This window comes from Hypomesus nipponensis, chromosome 23 (assembly GCF_054491055.1).
Source record: "Hypomesus nipponensis isolate SF chromosome 23, ASM5449105v1, whole genome shotgun sequence".
NCBI classification, from domain to species: Eukaryota; Metazoa; Chordata; class Actinopteri; order Osmeriformes; family Osmeridae; genus Hypomesus; species Hypomesus nipponensis.
The window spans coordinates 21,314,974-21,328,602 of NC_140383.1; the positions used below are offsets into that span (position 1 = coordinate 21,314,974).

The following is a 13,629-nucleotide window of genomic DNA, read 5'->3' on the forward strand; positions in this document are numbered from 1 at the left end:
TGTAGTATAACTGTAACAGGCTAGAGGCGATTCTAGAGGCAATTCTAGGTTTTAAAACTGGTCGTAACACTCTATCTAACCACTCGTTCAGGTGCTTTCTCGAGTGTTTGCAACCAACTACGCACACGTCGTTCCCGAAACACTTTTCTTCATGTTGTAAATTTTATATCCTCTTTGTCACTGCGATATTAGTGCTTTGTCGGCACAACGGAGCTAGCTAGCAAAACAAACCCAGCCCGCCAGAATGGAAGTGGATTGCATATAGGGGAGTAGTTCAGGAAGTAGAGCTGAAACGGCTCAAAAACGTGTCTATTAAATGGCCGCGGGAACTAGGGGTGCTGAGGGTGCTGCAGCACCCCCTGACAGTATGAGAATTTAAAATGATATGACTTAAAAATCCACCACCGTGGCACAGCTCCGCAGTAGCGGACTGGCCATCGGGAGTACCGGGAGAAGAATAACAATAGAAAACCAGGCTAAGAAACGTAGGGTGGGGCTGAAAAATTAAGAGACAGAAATTACCTTCACTAGACAAGGTTTACCAATTGAAAAACGGGTATGTTTATTTGACATGAAGCTCAACTATTTTGCACTCAAATAAAGGCCAAACATTTTTCGGCTCGCTCGCATTAAGGATGGAACTCTCAAACTCGCATCACACTGAACACAGAATATGCTTGCATTAGCAGGGCAGCTGTGGTGGCGTATATGGGGGCCAGTTCTGGTGGGCCGGTCTGGATCAAAGTCCAGGGCCAATTTTTACTCCCAGTTCCTCCCTGCTGCCCCGAAACATTAAGCCCCCGCCAGCACACCCCTGATAAAACATGTTCCCGCGGCTATGATCTATTACACTTCGAGTGTCGATCAGGTCATCATATATCTCTATCTTGACAAAAAAAGTACAAAAAGTCCTTTGGACAAGTATATTTACATTTCATATACCTTTAAATAGCCTGACCAAGTGATCGAGCAAAACTAGCCTGGCTAACCGAGGTCGCTTTCTCATGCAAATGATGAATGAAACAGGTTTGGTTAAAGAAATCCGAGATGCTGGCTAGCAGGCTCGTATCTACAATAGGCAGTCCTCCCAGACATTTCTGGTGTAGAATAGAGTGAAATACAACATTGTGCACACTGCCAGTGAGCGACCCGAGTCTGACTGATGCTAACGTCAAAACGGGGATGCAGTCTCACTCAGATTGCCAGTTTTAAACAAATCACAAAAATAATCGGACCAGCTGGCTAAAAGCAGAATTCCCATATCTCTTGAAAGCTGCCCTGCTCGACATTTTAGATGTAGAATTGACTGTAAAACTGTAAAATTATGAACTTGGTGACATGACGTGAAGACTTTGCTGCCGCCCAACTATGCGGCCTACCGGGCAACATTCTCACTCAAATTTCAAGACTTTCGTGATCCAAATCAAAATTCTGATGTGACAGATAACTGGGGAATCACTTTCTCTCTTTCAGGCTGTCCTCCTGGACTTTTTTTGGCCTTTTTTGTATGACCCTTGTGGTCCTTTTGCCATTTTAATTGCAATCCTTTCCCGGTTTTCTGCAACCACATTGCTGCGCATCCCGAATGTTTACAAACAAATAATTGGTCTATAGACGCCGTTGGTAAACAATGCCCACGTCATGTAGTGTGCAAAATAAATGGCGGAAGTAAGTTCATACCTGCGTTCGCTTAATCTGCGTTCGCTTAATGAAAGTTACCTGAATAAACTGACATTAAGTGTTGGAATCCAACTTCCCGATCCATATTCGATCAAGCATTGGATAGTTGACCCATTAAAATGCCCAGGAGTGGCAAGATATTCATACAGAGTGTTAACACAAAAGATACATTACGAGCATTCAAGTCACTCGATGCCTATAACTGCGTTGTCTGCGGGCATGTCCAGGACATAAAGTAGTGTGACCTTAATGCCCTTCAGTGATGCACTGAAGACAAGCAGTTCTGCCTATGCGAATCATTCAAACTTATGCACTCACACCAGTACTATTACCAAGCACAACTCCACGTTTGTATGTGATGCGATTTTGTGGTGTGGACGAATCATGAGGTCATTGTGCAACGCATATTCAGAGATGAAGAGTTGTTGTGAGAGCCCTTGCCAAAAGCTTAAGTTTTCGTCGTCTCAAATGTGTTGCCTGACCTACTGTCACAAAACCATGATCCTGAGTTGGAAACACCAAAAGCCTGCATACAGTGACCATTTGACTATGGTCAAATGATTCACTGTGTCCAATGTGACATCCACTTCCACTACAGCTGTGTGCAAATTAAAAGCTCCCAAATTGGCTCTGCAAGCAGTGCAAGAGGTAAAAAGCATGAGTCAGACCATTTAAATATCATTTAATCAAGACTGTACAGTACATGTCATTTATTTGTCTGAACATCATTTGTGGATTAAATTAAAATATTTACAGATCAGCAAACACAGTACACTTTATATCATCTGGGAACAACAGACTCGCAGATATTTGTGAGGGCACCACGCACATTCATTATATCATCTAGGAGGTTAACTTGTGACACTGGAATGACCGATTGAAAGATTTCAAAATTCTTCCATCGGCCAATAACTTTCTATGTGAATTCTTACACGTGAAAGTTGTCTTGCTAAGCTTAGCTCTCACCAGGAGCTTCTCACATTAGAGAAGGAGAGATGCATGCTCGACATAGAAAATGCAAAAATTAAAAAAGATGTCCTGTTGCTATAGAAAGAACTCCTAACTCTTCAGAAGCAGAGGCTACTGGATCTAAGGCGGTCACAAGAAATAGAAAGATTTTTGAATGAATTCTGAAACTGAAATTGTGTAATGTATTTGTATTTATTGGAGTAAAACGTTTCTTTCAATCAAATTGGCAGTCCCCTTGTCTTACTGTTCTTCTTAGTTCCTCCCTGTTTGGATGAGAAAGTAAGAAGCATATTCGTTAATAGGTATGGGTTAAGATCATCTATTGTATAAGTGCACATATCAATCAAAATATAACAATATTCTGCCAATACTGACCTTAATTACGCTGCGAAGTGGTTTTCAATCAGTGTTCTGACAGCATTACCACTTGCGTTTGCAGCATTCTGCACTTGAGCATGTTCCAGATCATCCTCACGTGGGTGCTCATCCTCCTCGGGTAGCTCATCTCCTACTGTCTTCCCAAAGTTGTACAAAATAGCTACTGCAACAATGCAGGGCTCTATGCTAATGTTTTCCCCAAGGAGCACATGCGCTCCTAAATGAAAACATTTAGGAGCACACAAAGACATTTTGGAGCACAGTGTTTTTTTGATCGTATTTGCTCTTTGGACCGTCCCGCTGTGCAACACTAAGGCTGCGACATGAACATGCAAGCATTCCTGCAGTTCTTGTCCCTGACTAATAAACAAAAAAACATGTCATGCATATACTGCACGTTGCCTAGATGCAAAGTATATCTGTTGTCCAGCTGCTTTTGTAGTTTGGCCGTCTGGAACGCTTTGAAGTCAGCCAGCGGTTCACAGAAGGAGTTGGATCAAAGTCCTCAATAGAAGGCCCCTCCAGGGTGATCCTCATTAGGTCCTCAGTGGTGGAAACCCCAAGGCAGCTTCTTGTCAAAGACTTGATTAGATTTTGTGCAGAGAAGCCTCGCTCACACTGGGCAGCTGAAATTGGCAGCACCAGCATGATGTTCACCAACTCTAGTATATTCTAAAGGAAAAATTATACTTTTCAATTTCATTTAAACGCTTATCATTAACTTATCAAAACTAACCTTTAAGGATACCATACGCAACCACTCAGTACTGTTGGCCTACCTTGTAATCAAGCCTGTAGGGGTCCTTTGTTAACATGGACTCCCAAAGGCCACTGTACGACTTGTCCTTAAAATGATGGCTGACCAGGATTTTCAGGCCCTGCCACTCGTCCTGAATTGCAGCCAAGTTGCACCCCGATCTGCAAGTTTGAACAGAACAAGTGAGTTTGCAAATATGTAAACAACATTGTCTCTATGGCAATTCCAGTGTCAAATACATTCTTACCTCTCTAGAGGCTCCTTGAAATGCCTCACCAGGTCTGCCACATCATCATCACCAACGGTGAGAAGGCTGGCCTGGTCTTCTGGCCATGTGTCAGGATTTAGCACTTTGAAGAAGTCCACTGGGGTATGGGCACTCTCATCCTTCAGCAAACCACCAAACCTGGCTTTGTGTAGGTGTGCACTCTACCCTCTTGTGTAGGTGTGCCCCCCCCCCCCTCTGTCTCCTTGTAGTGTCACTCCCACTCTCTTGTTTAATTGTTGTTGAGTGTTGTTGTTGAAGAGGCACAAGTGTCCGTTTTCTGTTCAAGGTGGTGGAAGGCGTAAAACTGGAGATGTCCAGATTGGACTTCTCCAGGAACCTGCTCCAGAAGAATTTGAAATTCACAGCAACAGATTTGAACTGCATCTTGGCCTTGCCTTCCGCGCAGGGCTTTGATGTTAGTTTCATAACTGCTTCGTTGCTGAAAGAGTTTTGGTCAAGGTATGAGGATTGCAGAGAGTATATTTCCCTAGCTTTTGAAATGGAAAAACTGATGGACAACACCTTGAAAGTGGTGATTGTCCAGATGTTTAATGAGACTGTTAACCCGGAGGATGTTTCTTTGTGGTTGAGTAGGTACTGCAAAGTGACCGGGCCACCGGCTAAAGTGATGGATCAGGATGGCATCTGGAATGGGGCGTGGAGAGTGCCCATTCAGCAACTCCCTGATCCAACAGGGTACGAAGGACTGAGGCAGTTACCCTCCCTCATTGTGTTGGGGGAGAACAGGGGCTTCGTACACTATCAGAGACAGCCTAAATTGTGCAGAAAGTGTAGGAAGCACGGGCACCTCGCGGAGGCATGCCAGGAGGTAGTTTGTGGAAAGTGCAAGGAGATTGGGCATGTCTTCGTGGAGTGCCCGAATGGGAGAGCCTGCAACTTGTGTGGTGGGCTCTCCCACCTGTTCAGAGACTGTCCTCAGTCCTTTGCAAATAGGCTCAAGGCGGACAGGGCGCCTTTGGAGCCTGTGGTGAAGGAGGTGAGGGTGGAAAAGGAAGGCCGGGGGAAGGAGGGGCCAGCCCCGGTCTTAACCCCTGTTTTAAAGCCCCTGATCCAGGAGGTGGAGGTGGGGGTGGATGAAGCAGGGGTGGGTGCGGAGGAGGGGGAAGAGCGGCGAGAGCGGCGAAGAGAGGAGACCAACTGGGGAACCGAGTACCACCACCTCCTCCTACGCCGCCTCCACTTCCTCTCCCAGCACCAGCGATGGGGATTATATCCAGTGTGGACAGAACCTGATGGGGAAACGGCCTAGAGATGCGTCCTCGGATATTGATCCTGCCGCGACGGGGAGGCCTGAGGGGAGCTCGGGGGAGTCGGACTCCACCGACAGAGTATTCCCCTCAAACCAACCCCAAGGAGAGTAAAGGCATCCCCAAAGAAAAGAAAAAAAAGAAATGAAGAGCGAGGAGGTGAGTATCCCCATTTTAACATGATTGTGTTTTATCAGTTTTATGCCTTGTTTTTAGGGGACTGCGACGTCACATGCCGCACAGCACTGGCGTCGGCCCTATCCAGCAAACAAGTGATGACAACCCAGGACGGCCTCTGGATAGGGCCCCACCTCGGGACCCTGAAGCGGACCCGGAAGGACCTGAGGACGCAGGTGCTTTTTAAGTCTTCCCCTTGTTTATGGCTTTTTAAGATGTTTTTAAGGAGGTTTAAATTAGTTGTTTTTACCGTTTTGACCCACAGTTGCTCTGTCTCTTCTCTCGTGCAGGCATGGGGGGAGGCCGCTCGGACCCTTTCCGCTCCGCTGGGCGGGTACCGGACCCTCCCTCAGACGGTGGCCTATGAGATCCTCCCGGCCAGAGCCGTCACGCACTCTCGGGGCACGTTGACTACATCTAGGCGCCCACGGTCGACTCGGGGCGGAGAGGAGACCGTGAGGTGGCCTTCCCCGGGAGTGCAGTGTCGTCCGGGACCTGTGTTTCACTCGATTACTCGAAACATTGAAACTTGTTTCAATGTGAGAGTACTTAGGTTTTTTCTGCCTGGGTCTGAGGGTTCAAAAAAGAGTCATCGGGTACGGGCGACATGCATAGCCATTGTCCCCCACTAGGTGTCCACGGATCTCCCCTCTCTCCAGCAGTGCACAAAGTTGACTGTTGTCAAAGATTCGGCTGTCATGTGTGGATCCTGGCCATCTTGCAACAACGTGTGTGATCTGGGCCTGGTCATCACACACACAACTTGGACATTAATTGAGCAGTAGCCTTTCACACAGTTCCCCACTCTGACCACCTGGGTTGGTAACAAATGCTTTGGAGGCAAAATTGTAGCCCATTTTCATAATTTGTGTCACGTTATTGCTGCAACCAACGGCGTTGGAGTTCGTAGTTACTAACTTGCAGCTTCTGTGGCTGTACTGTCATCTAATGCGCCGTCATCGTTGTAGGGGTTGGGAAGGGGGGAAATCTGCTGCGGGATCATACCAATGATCTTCTTTGACAGAGGATCTGTAGCATTGATTGGTGGTCTTCCGCCAGTTTTAAATTTGCTACGCCTCTCTTCCGCCCTATCTTTTTTGGCTTTAGCCTTGAGGTTTTTCCAGAAGGGTTAGCTTTTTGTAACCTTGGCCAGATCTGTGCCTTGCCACAATTCTGTCTCTGAGCTCCTTGGGCGGATCATTCGACCTCATGATTCTCCTTTGCTCTGACATGCACGGTGAGCTGTAAGATCTTATTTAGTAAGGGGTGTGCCTTTCCTAATCAAGTCGTCGTCGTCGTCAGTTTAATTAAACACAGCTGGACTCCAATGAAGGAGTAGAACCATCTCAAGGAGGATCAGAAGAAATGGACAGCATGTGAGTTAAATGTGTCACAGCAAAGGGTCTAAATACTTATGACCATTTGATATTTCAGTTTTTCTTTTTTAATAAAAGCGCACATTTCTAAATTTCTGTTTTGTTATGTCATGATGGGGTGCTGCGTGTACATTAATGAGAAATATAATGAACTTTTTTATTTTAGCAAATGGCTGCAATGAAACTGAGTGAAAAATGTAAGAAAAAAATGTAGGTCTCTACATTTTTACAGTGATGGCCCTTGCACGCAGTACAAACAACAAGGTAACTTTTCCTGTTTTGTACTTAGCTGTTGATGCGAGGATTCACTGCCGGGACATGGAACTATATTGAGGCGAGCCACGGGAAGGGTGCCCAGGATGGTGTGGGAGGGGCCCTGAAGAGGAAGAATATCTAGACACACAGCTGGCTGAAGAGACGCACGGTTATCTGGCTCATTCTTTGGCTGTTGATGAATGCACAGACAATGCGGATACAGCGCAGCTGTCCATTTTTATTAGTTGGACCTCTCTGTCACGGAGGAGCTGTTGGATGTAGCTGCCATGCATGGGAGCACGACGGGACACTTTTGATATTGTGAAGAAGTAAAAATGAATTACCGTTGGAAAAATTGGGGGGGATTAACTACCGATGGTGTACCTGCAATGTGTGGAGACTTGGTGGGACTGATGATGCAGGAAATGCAAACAAGTAACTGTCACACACCTCTGGTAACGTATCATTGTAATATCCATCAAGAAGCTTTGTGTGGAAAGGTTCTGGAACTGGATGATATAATGACCACAGTCATGAAATCAGTGAACTTCATTCGGGCGCGTGGTCTCAATCACTGGCAGTTTCAGCTGTTCTTGAAGGAGGTGGGTTTCGGAGCATGAAGGCATTCCTTGCCATACAGAAGTAAGGTGGCTGAGTAAGAGCGAAGTCCTCAAACTTTTTTTTTGCTTAAAGAATGTGATGTTGGGCCAGGCGCGGACTGACACTTTCTGGTTGTTGGGGTAGAAGACCAACCTGGAGTTTGTGGATATGACAGCTACTATGGATGACTTTATTGAAGCTGCGTCTGAAAAACGTCAAACTGCCACAAAGATTGTATGGCAATCAAAGCTGCCAGAAGCTCGTCAGTGCAGACCTGTGAGACCGTCAAGACAACTTACGAAGCTCACCGACTCGACCAACAAAAAGATGCAGGTGCTCTTCCGAAATGCCCATGCCATCGGCAAGCACGCCAAGCCCTTCACAGACTTTGTTTAGATGTGCCGGTAAGTTGATACTTTATTTTTCAAAATGTGACAGAATTCAAATGACACAAAGGGTGACGTTGCACGGTGCCTAGCGCTGTTTCCTGATATTTTTCAAGGGCGTAGGTTTGGTTTGAACATTGGTGGGGACACAGTTTTACCATTCTATTTGATATTGAAGCTCATGCCTGAAAAGCACAAATGAATGTCTGATAGCTACTAGTAGCAAGCAGGTCTTTGTCAGACACGTAGGTTTTTTGTGTGTGACGTCACTGCGCCGCCATTTTCCAGCTACAGCAAACGTGCAGTCGATGAGCACTGATGATAATTTTCTGAAGATAACAAGCAAATAAATCGCTAAACTGGAGAAGCACAAGAAAACTGAGAAATGGCTGTACTGCGATAAACTAACCAAAAATGCTAGGAACCTTTATTTTGAGAAATTGTCATCCATTCAAGACATAGATCCATACGAGCTGACTGCAGTAAATTGGAGTGCGGATTTACATTCCGACCAAAGGACTTTAATGTCAGTACATGGACAAATATATAAATTGAACTGACATTAACTTAAGCATACATTTTCTATACAAATCACTGATTTGCAGTTTGCACTATTGTAATTTTTTTTTTTTATACACCTGAAGTATTACACCTTACACATGTGTTTGTTTCCATTTAGCTGTCAAAGTAAATCACAAGAAAACAATTAACAACACATTTTTGAAAAATGTTTTCATATGTTTTATTGTAAATGCAAGGCTGGTCAACACTGCCTTGCAGAGCGTGCAGTTTTGGTGAGAGTGATTTCTGTCTCCATCTTGTCATATGCTTGTTGACCTGCAATAACATAAAAAACGTTTAAGCTTCATTACATGGGACCAGAAGGGTTACTATTAGTCAGAAATTATACTAAAGTAAGAGTACATATATGTTACAGCCCTGTAGCCTATAAGACGATTGCATGACATTTAACGGTAACATTATTTTGATTCATCTCCTGTGCCACATAATTCGTCCAAAACTACACGTGGATTTAACGATCTTACCTTTATAAAAATTTCGAGCGCAAACATATTAGAACTAGCATACATAGAACTAGCCTGGCTGCCAGCCCAACTTATCTTGGGTCTGGGGGGGCACGTTTGGGGAAAAAACTATGTCCGAACAGGAGCTGTTCGGACCAATGAAATTGTCAGGGCAGGCTTTATACGATAATGGAGAGATTATCAACAGTAACGTTATTAACAACGTCACGAAAGAGCGCTTGGGTTGAATTTGTTTTCAACAAACATATTACATTGCTCTGGTTGTAGGTCCATCCAATTGAGAGAAGAGGCATTTGTTTTACGAGTTCGGTTGAAACACGCCCCATAGTCTTTTAAAACAAGATTAAAACAAAATACGTTAATAACGGCTTGTTGGGACGTTTTGTTCAACAATGATACAGTATTTTAAGCTCCTGGCAACTCGCTGGCGTTCGTTGGGTTGCTCAGCTTGCAATTTTACAGACGTTATCATTAACATTTAGATTTTAACATTAACAAATGTGTTGGAGTGATTAGTTATGCACTAGTAGTGGCAATACTAGTTACCATGAACCATAACTATTTGGGGATGTTCTCTCAACTAACATCTTAGATATTGTTCGCTAGCAGCTTAACGCTAGCTACCTTGGAGCAGACATAGGCTATGTGTGTTTGGTGATGTTCTCTAAATTAAGTTGGGAGTGGGGTCTCCCACACTGTTTTATCCACCGCCATCACTTTCCCTCTTGAGTCTTCGGCTTTGCAAATGAAAAAAATACTACACCTCCCTCTAAACTTTTTGGATATCTGGTGTCAGATCGACACGTCCCATAGGCACACCGTTAAACCATGTTGCTTCTGAGTCAAAGCTTGACAAACCTTCTCTTAGTAGCGGTTGCTGAGGTACAATTGGACGAGGGCCGTTCTAGGGAGGAGTTTTGGGAACGGTCAATTGAGTATGACATAACATAGAACGCGATATGTTAGCAAAAGTGATGTTTTTGCGCTGGACCGCTGCAACCCAGGTGATCCGCTACATGTTGCCCCATATTTTCTTCGAATTGGGAAAGGAAAAAAATATATCCCCGTTGTGAAGCGTATGACCTTTGCTGTCTAAGACCTTCTATTGCAGCCGATCACGCAACAAGAACGTCCCATTTTGACACTTAAATTAAATGAATCAATAGCAAACTCACTGAACACCGCTTTATGCATACCTGGAAAATTATGGCTACTCCCATAATGCCCTTTGGTTTTCGCAACTGTTACGTCACCTGACAAAGACCGATTCCGTAGTTGTGTGTTCCAGAGTTTGCAAAGGCTCGTTAACGTTAGAAATACTATAGCCTACATTTTAAACAATGGTACAGAATAGGTTGATGGCTATAATCTGTTTTGAATATGTATGCTATATTGTTAGTTGGACAATATTTATCTATCATATAGATGTAACTTTAAAGGGGCAATTGACTGGGTTTTTGGGGTATTTTACACTGTTCCTTAAGGTTTTCGAATGGGGTATGTAACATTGGTTGGGTTGAAAATGGCCCGGGTGTTGTTCTATGCCCACTGACAGATCCTCTGAAATGTTCCCGGGAAAAAACACTAGCTTTTCTCTTTTATGGTATGCTCATTAATATTTAGATAAGCTGCGTACTGATTGGTTGGTTTTCAACGAGTGAAGCTGGGGAGCAAAAACGCAACACGGCCAACAGCAGCACTCGCTGAAACAGCCGAAGTTGGAGACTTGAAATAAAAACTCGCAAATAAAGCTAGCTACCTCTAAATATCTTGCTGAAAAATAACATGACAAAGATCAGGGGTCTCATTTATAAAACTGTGCGTACGATTCTTACTTAAAGTGTACGTACGCCCAAAAGCCTAAAATGGCGTACGCACACTAAAATTCAGATTTATAAAACCGTGCGTACGCACACCTGTACGCATACGCAATGTTCCCTCAATAGATCACTACTAGGGATGGAGATTTGAACTGATTTCACTCTTCGAATAGTATCCGAAATTATTTTCGAATATCCGGATCATCTATTTTATTAATGTGGTTCAGTTATGTAATTAGCCTGACGTGACACTAAGCATACAGTAAACACATGAACCACCACACATTCTGGCAATAATTGGGACTGTTAAACTATTAGATTAAATAAGGGTTGAATAAAGAAAACAAATGAAAGATCAATTTATTACATAACGAAAAGACAATGAACTTGAAAAAACGCTGCGTCTTCAGACGTAGGCTCTTAATTTGGCGTAAAAGCGATTAGCCTATTATGTGAAATAAAAAGTAGGCTACATTGGACTAAATTAAACACATTGGGTACGCTATCATCCATAAATACGAAAGACACACGGAGAAATATTGCATATTTACTAGGATATTAACTTGGAACCGGAATCCTATAGGATACGGTGCGCCACCACACATTGCAAACATAAACAGCCGATTACGCTAGCTCTACATGGCTACTGGTAAGAAAATAAATAAACCACAACTGCATTATCCATACTCATTTATACTCAAGAGAATTAGCATTTAAACATGCTCAGGGGAGAGGCGAGTACGGAGTCAATTTAAGAGCAGGCCGGCGTAGAAAAGACTGCAGGAACTGAGGTTGCTGCGTGGTACTGCTTAGCCAGGACACTATGCTTCTTGTAGCGCCAAATGAAATGAGACTCGCAGCACAACGCAGGCGTGGCCTACCTTTTTTTGATGGTTTTCATCATTTTCTAACATCACAACTATTAGAATTCACAACATGACGCAACGGTTTTTCAATGAAACATTTTTTTAAATCAAACTACGCTCATAAGTATTCGAAAAAAGTATTCGAATACTAACTTACTTGAGGATATCCGGATATTCAATTAACCACGCCCATCCCTAATCACTACCTTTTGCGTGGAAAGTGGCGTACGCACATTTTCAGTCCCGTTTTGAGCGTACGCAAACTTTATAAATGAGGCCCCTGGACAAACATGCATCGTGAATTGTAGATTTACATTACACAGGTTATTTATTTGAATGAAACACAGTCAGGAACATGAATCAACGTTAGTCCCATTGCCAATAAACTAGGCTAAATTATCACACATTCTACCTATGCTCTTGCGTTAGCAAACTTGTTTACATGCCTACCGTCTACGTGTTACTAGTAACAGTTACTAGCAATGCTAACGTATCCTGTATCAAGCACCTACCTTTCTCCAGTTCTTTCAAATAGATTATCTAGACAGGCGTTAGCAATTAGCCAGACTGCTGTTCGTTTTCTGGCTATTTTTCGGAAGCTTCCCTTCTAATGCCGACTACAGCTAGTCTAGCTAGAGTCATATGATGTGTGTAGAAACTTATTTAGCATTCTACCTGGTATGCTATATACAGGAAACGTTAGCATTGCTAACTGTTAGCACAACATCATACTGTCCTTATAGCTTGCGGTTGCAATGAGCATACGGTCGGAACAGCACGTCTTTCCAGGATCAGCTTCCTGGCAAATCCTGCTTGCAATTGTCCAGGGTTGGCAAAACTGTCTTGGGTGAAATGTACAGAGCAAATGAATGATTGAGTGTCGAACTTTGCCGGGATCTTCTCATAGACAACATCAGCCATGCCTGTTGAATGTTTGGCTCCTTGGGAAGACTGAGTGTTAGCCTTCCCTGTACAGCCTGGAACACAGCATTTACGACCGTGGTTCATTTTCAATATCCTTGTTATAATTCAAAACCTTCTTTGTAATTCCTTATAAGTAGCCTACACAGAGCAGCGCGCACCTAAACTAGTATCGGAGATAGACGCTACCTCGGGCTGGTCTGGATGTAAATTCTGGGGTGTGACAAAAAATACAGACCAGAGCCAAAAAGGGCGTTCCCCGGTCCTACGTAGGACCGGTAGCTTTGTTGAAAAGCTATAGCGTTATACAGCCAATTTTTTTTCTTTTTGAGATTTGAATAGGAAAGAGGTGTCTATGGACTTTGATATTCACAGTATGTTCATTTTACCCACCGAACTGTCGTTATTCAACTATGACAAGGTAAAATCGGTTTTGCAGTCAATTGCCCCTTTAAAGCTTAATTGAGATTTTTTTAGACCTAATGCAATGCTTCTGTTGAGGTTAAATTCATGGAATTCATCAATTAAATCCATTCAATCTGTGTTCAATAGTTTCATTTTATTACAATTCATCAACACATCATCCAATAAAACTTTCCAGGACAACTGTTTCAATTTACATGTAAGTGTTCACTTTTGCTCAGTCTCCATGACTTTTCTAAACCTGAAAAAAATAAAAAATAATGATTTCCATGTTTTCCAGGCACCGTGGGCACCCTGTAGAATGTCCAAATATTAGATAGAGGGGGTATGTGGGACAGGAAAGACAGAATGTCCAATAATGATGGGGACAATGAGACGAGACATGTTGAAAAGGAAGACACAGAAAAAAAACTATAATTAGACATTGTTGATAGCAGAA

At 43.4% G+C, this 13,629-nt stretch overlaps 1 long non-coding RNA gene across 1 annotated transcript; it reads right to left on the bottom strand.

Annotated features, from left to right (window-relative positions):
* Positions 1–3,217: 3,217 nt before the first annotated feature.
* On the bottom strand, positions 3,218–4,165 carry LOC146234853 (uncharacterized). The gene is made up of 3 exons (XR_014741736.1): positions 4,032–4,165; positions 3,807–3,945; positions 3,218–3,699 (listed from the first exon to the last, which is right to left on the bottom strand). It is a non-coding gene; the product is annotated as an uncharacterized LOC146234853 (long non-coding RNA).
* Positions 4,166–13,629: the final 9,464 nt, after the last annotated feature.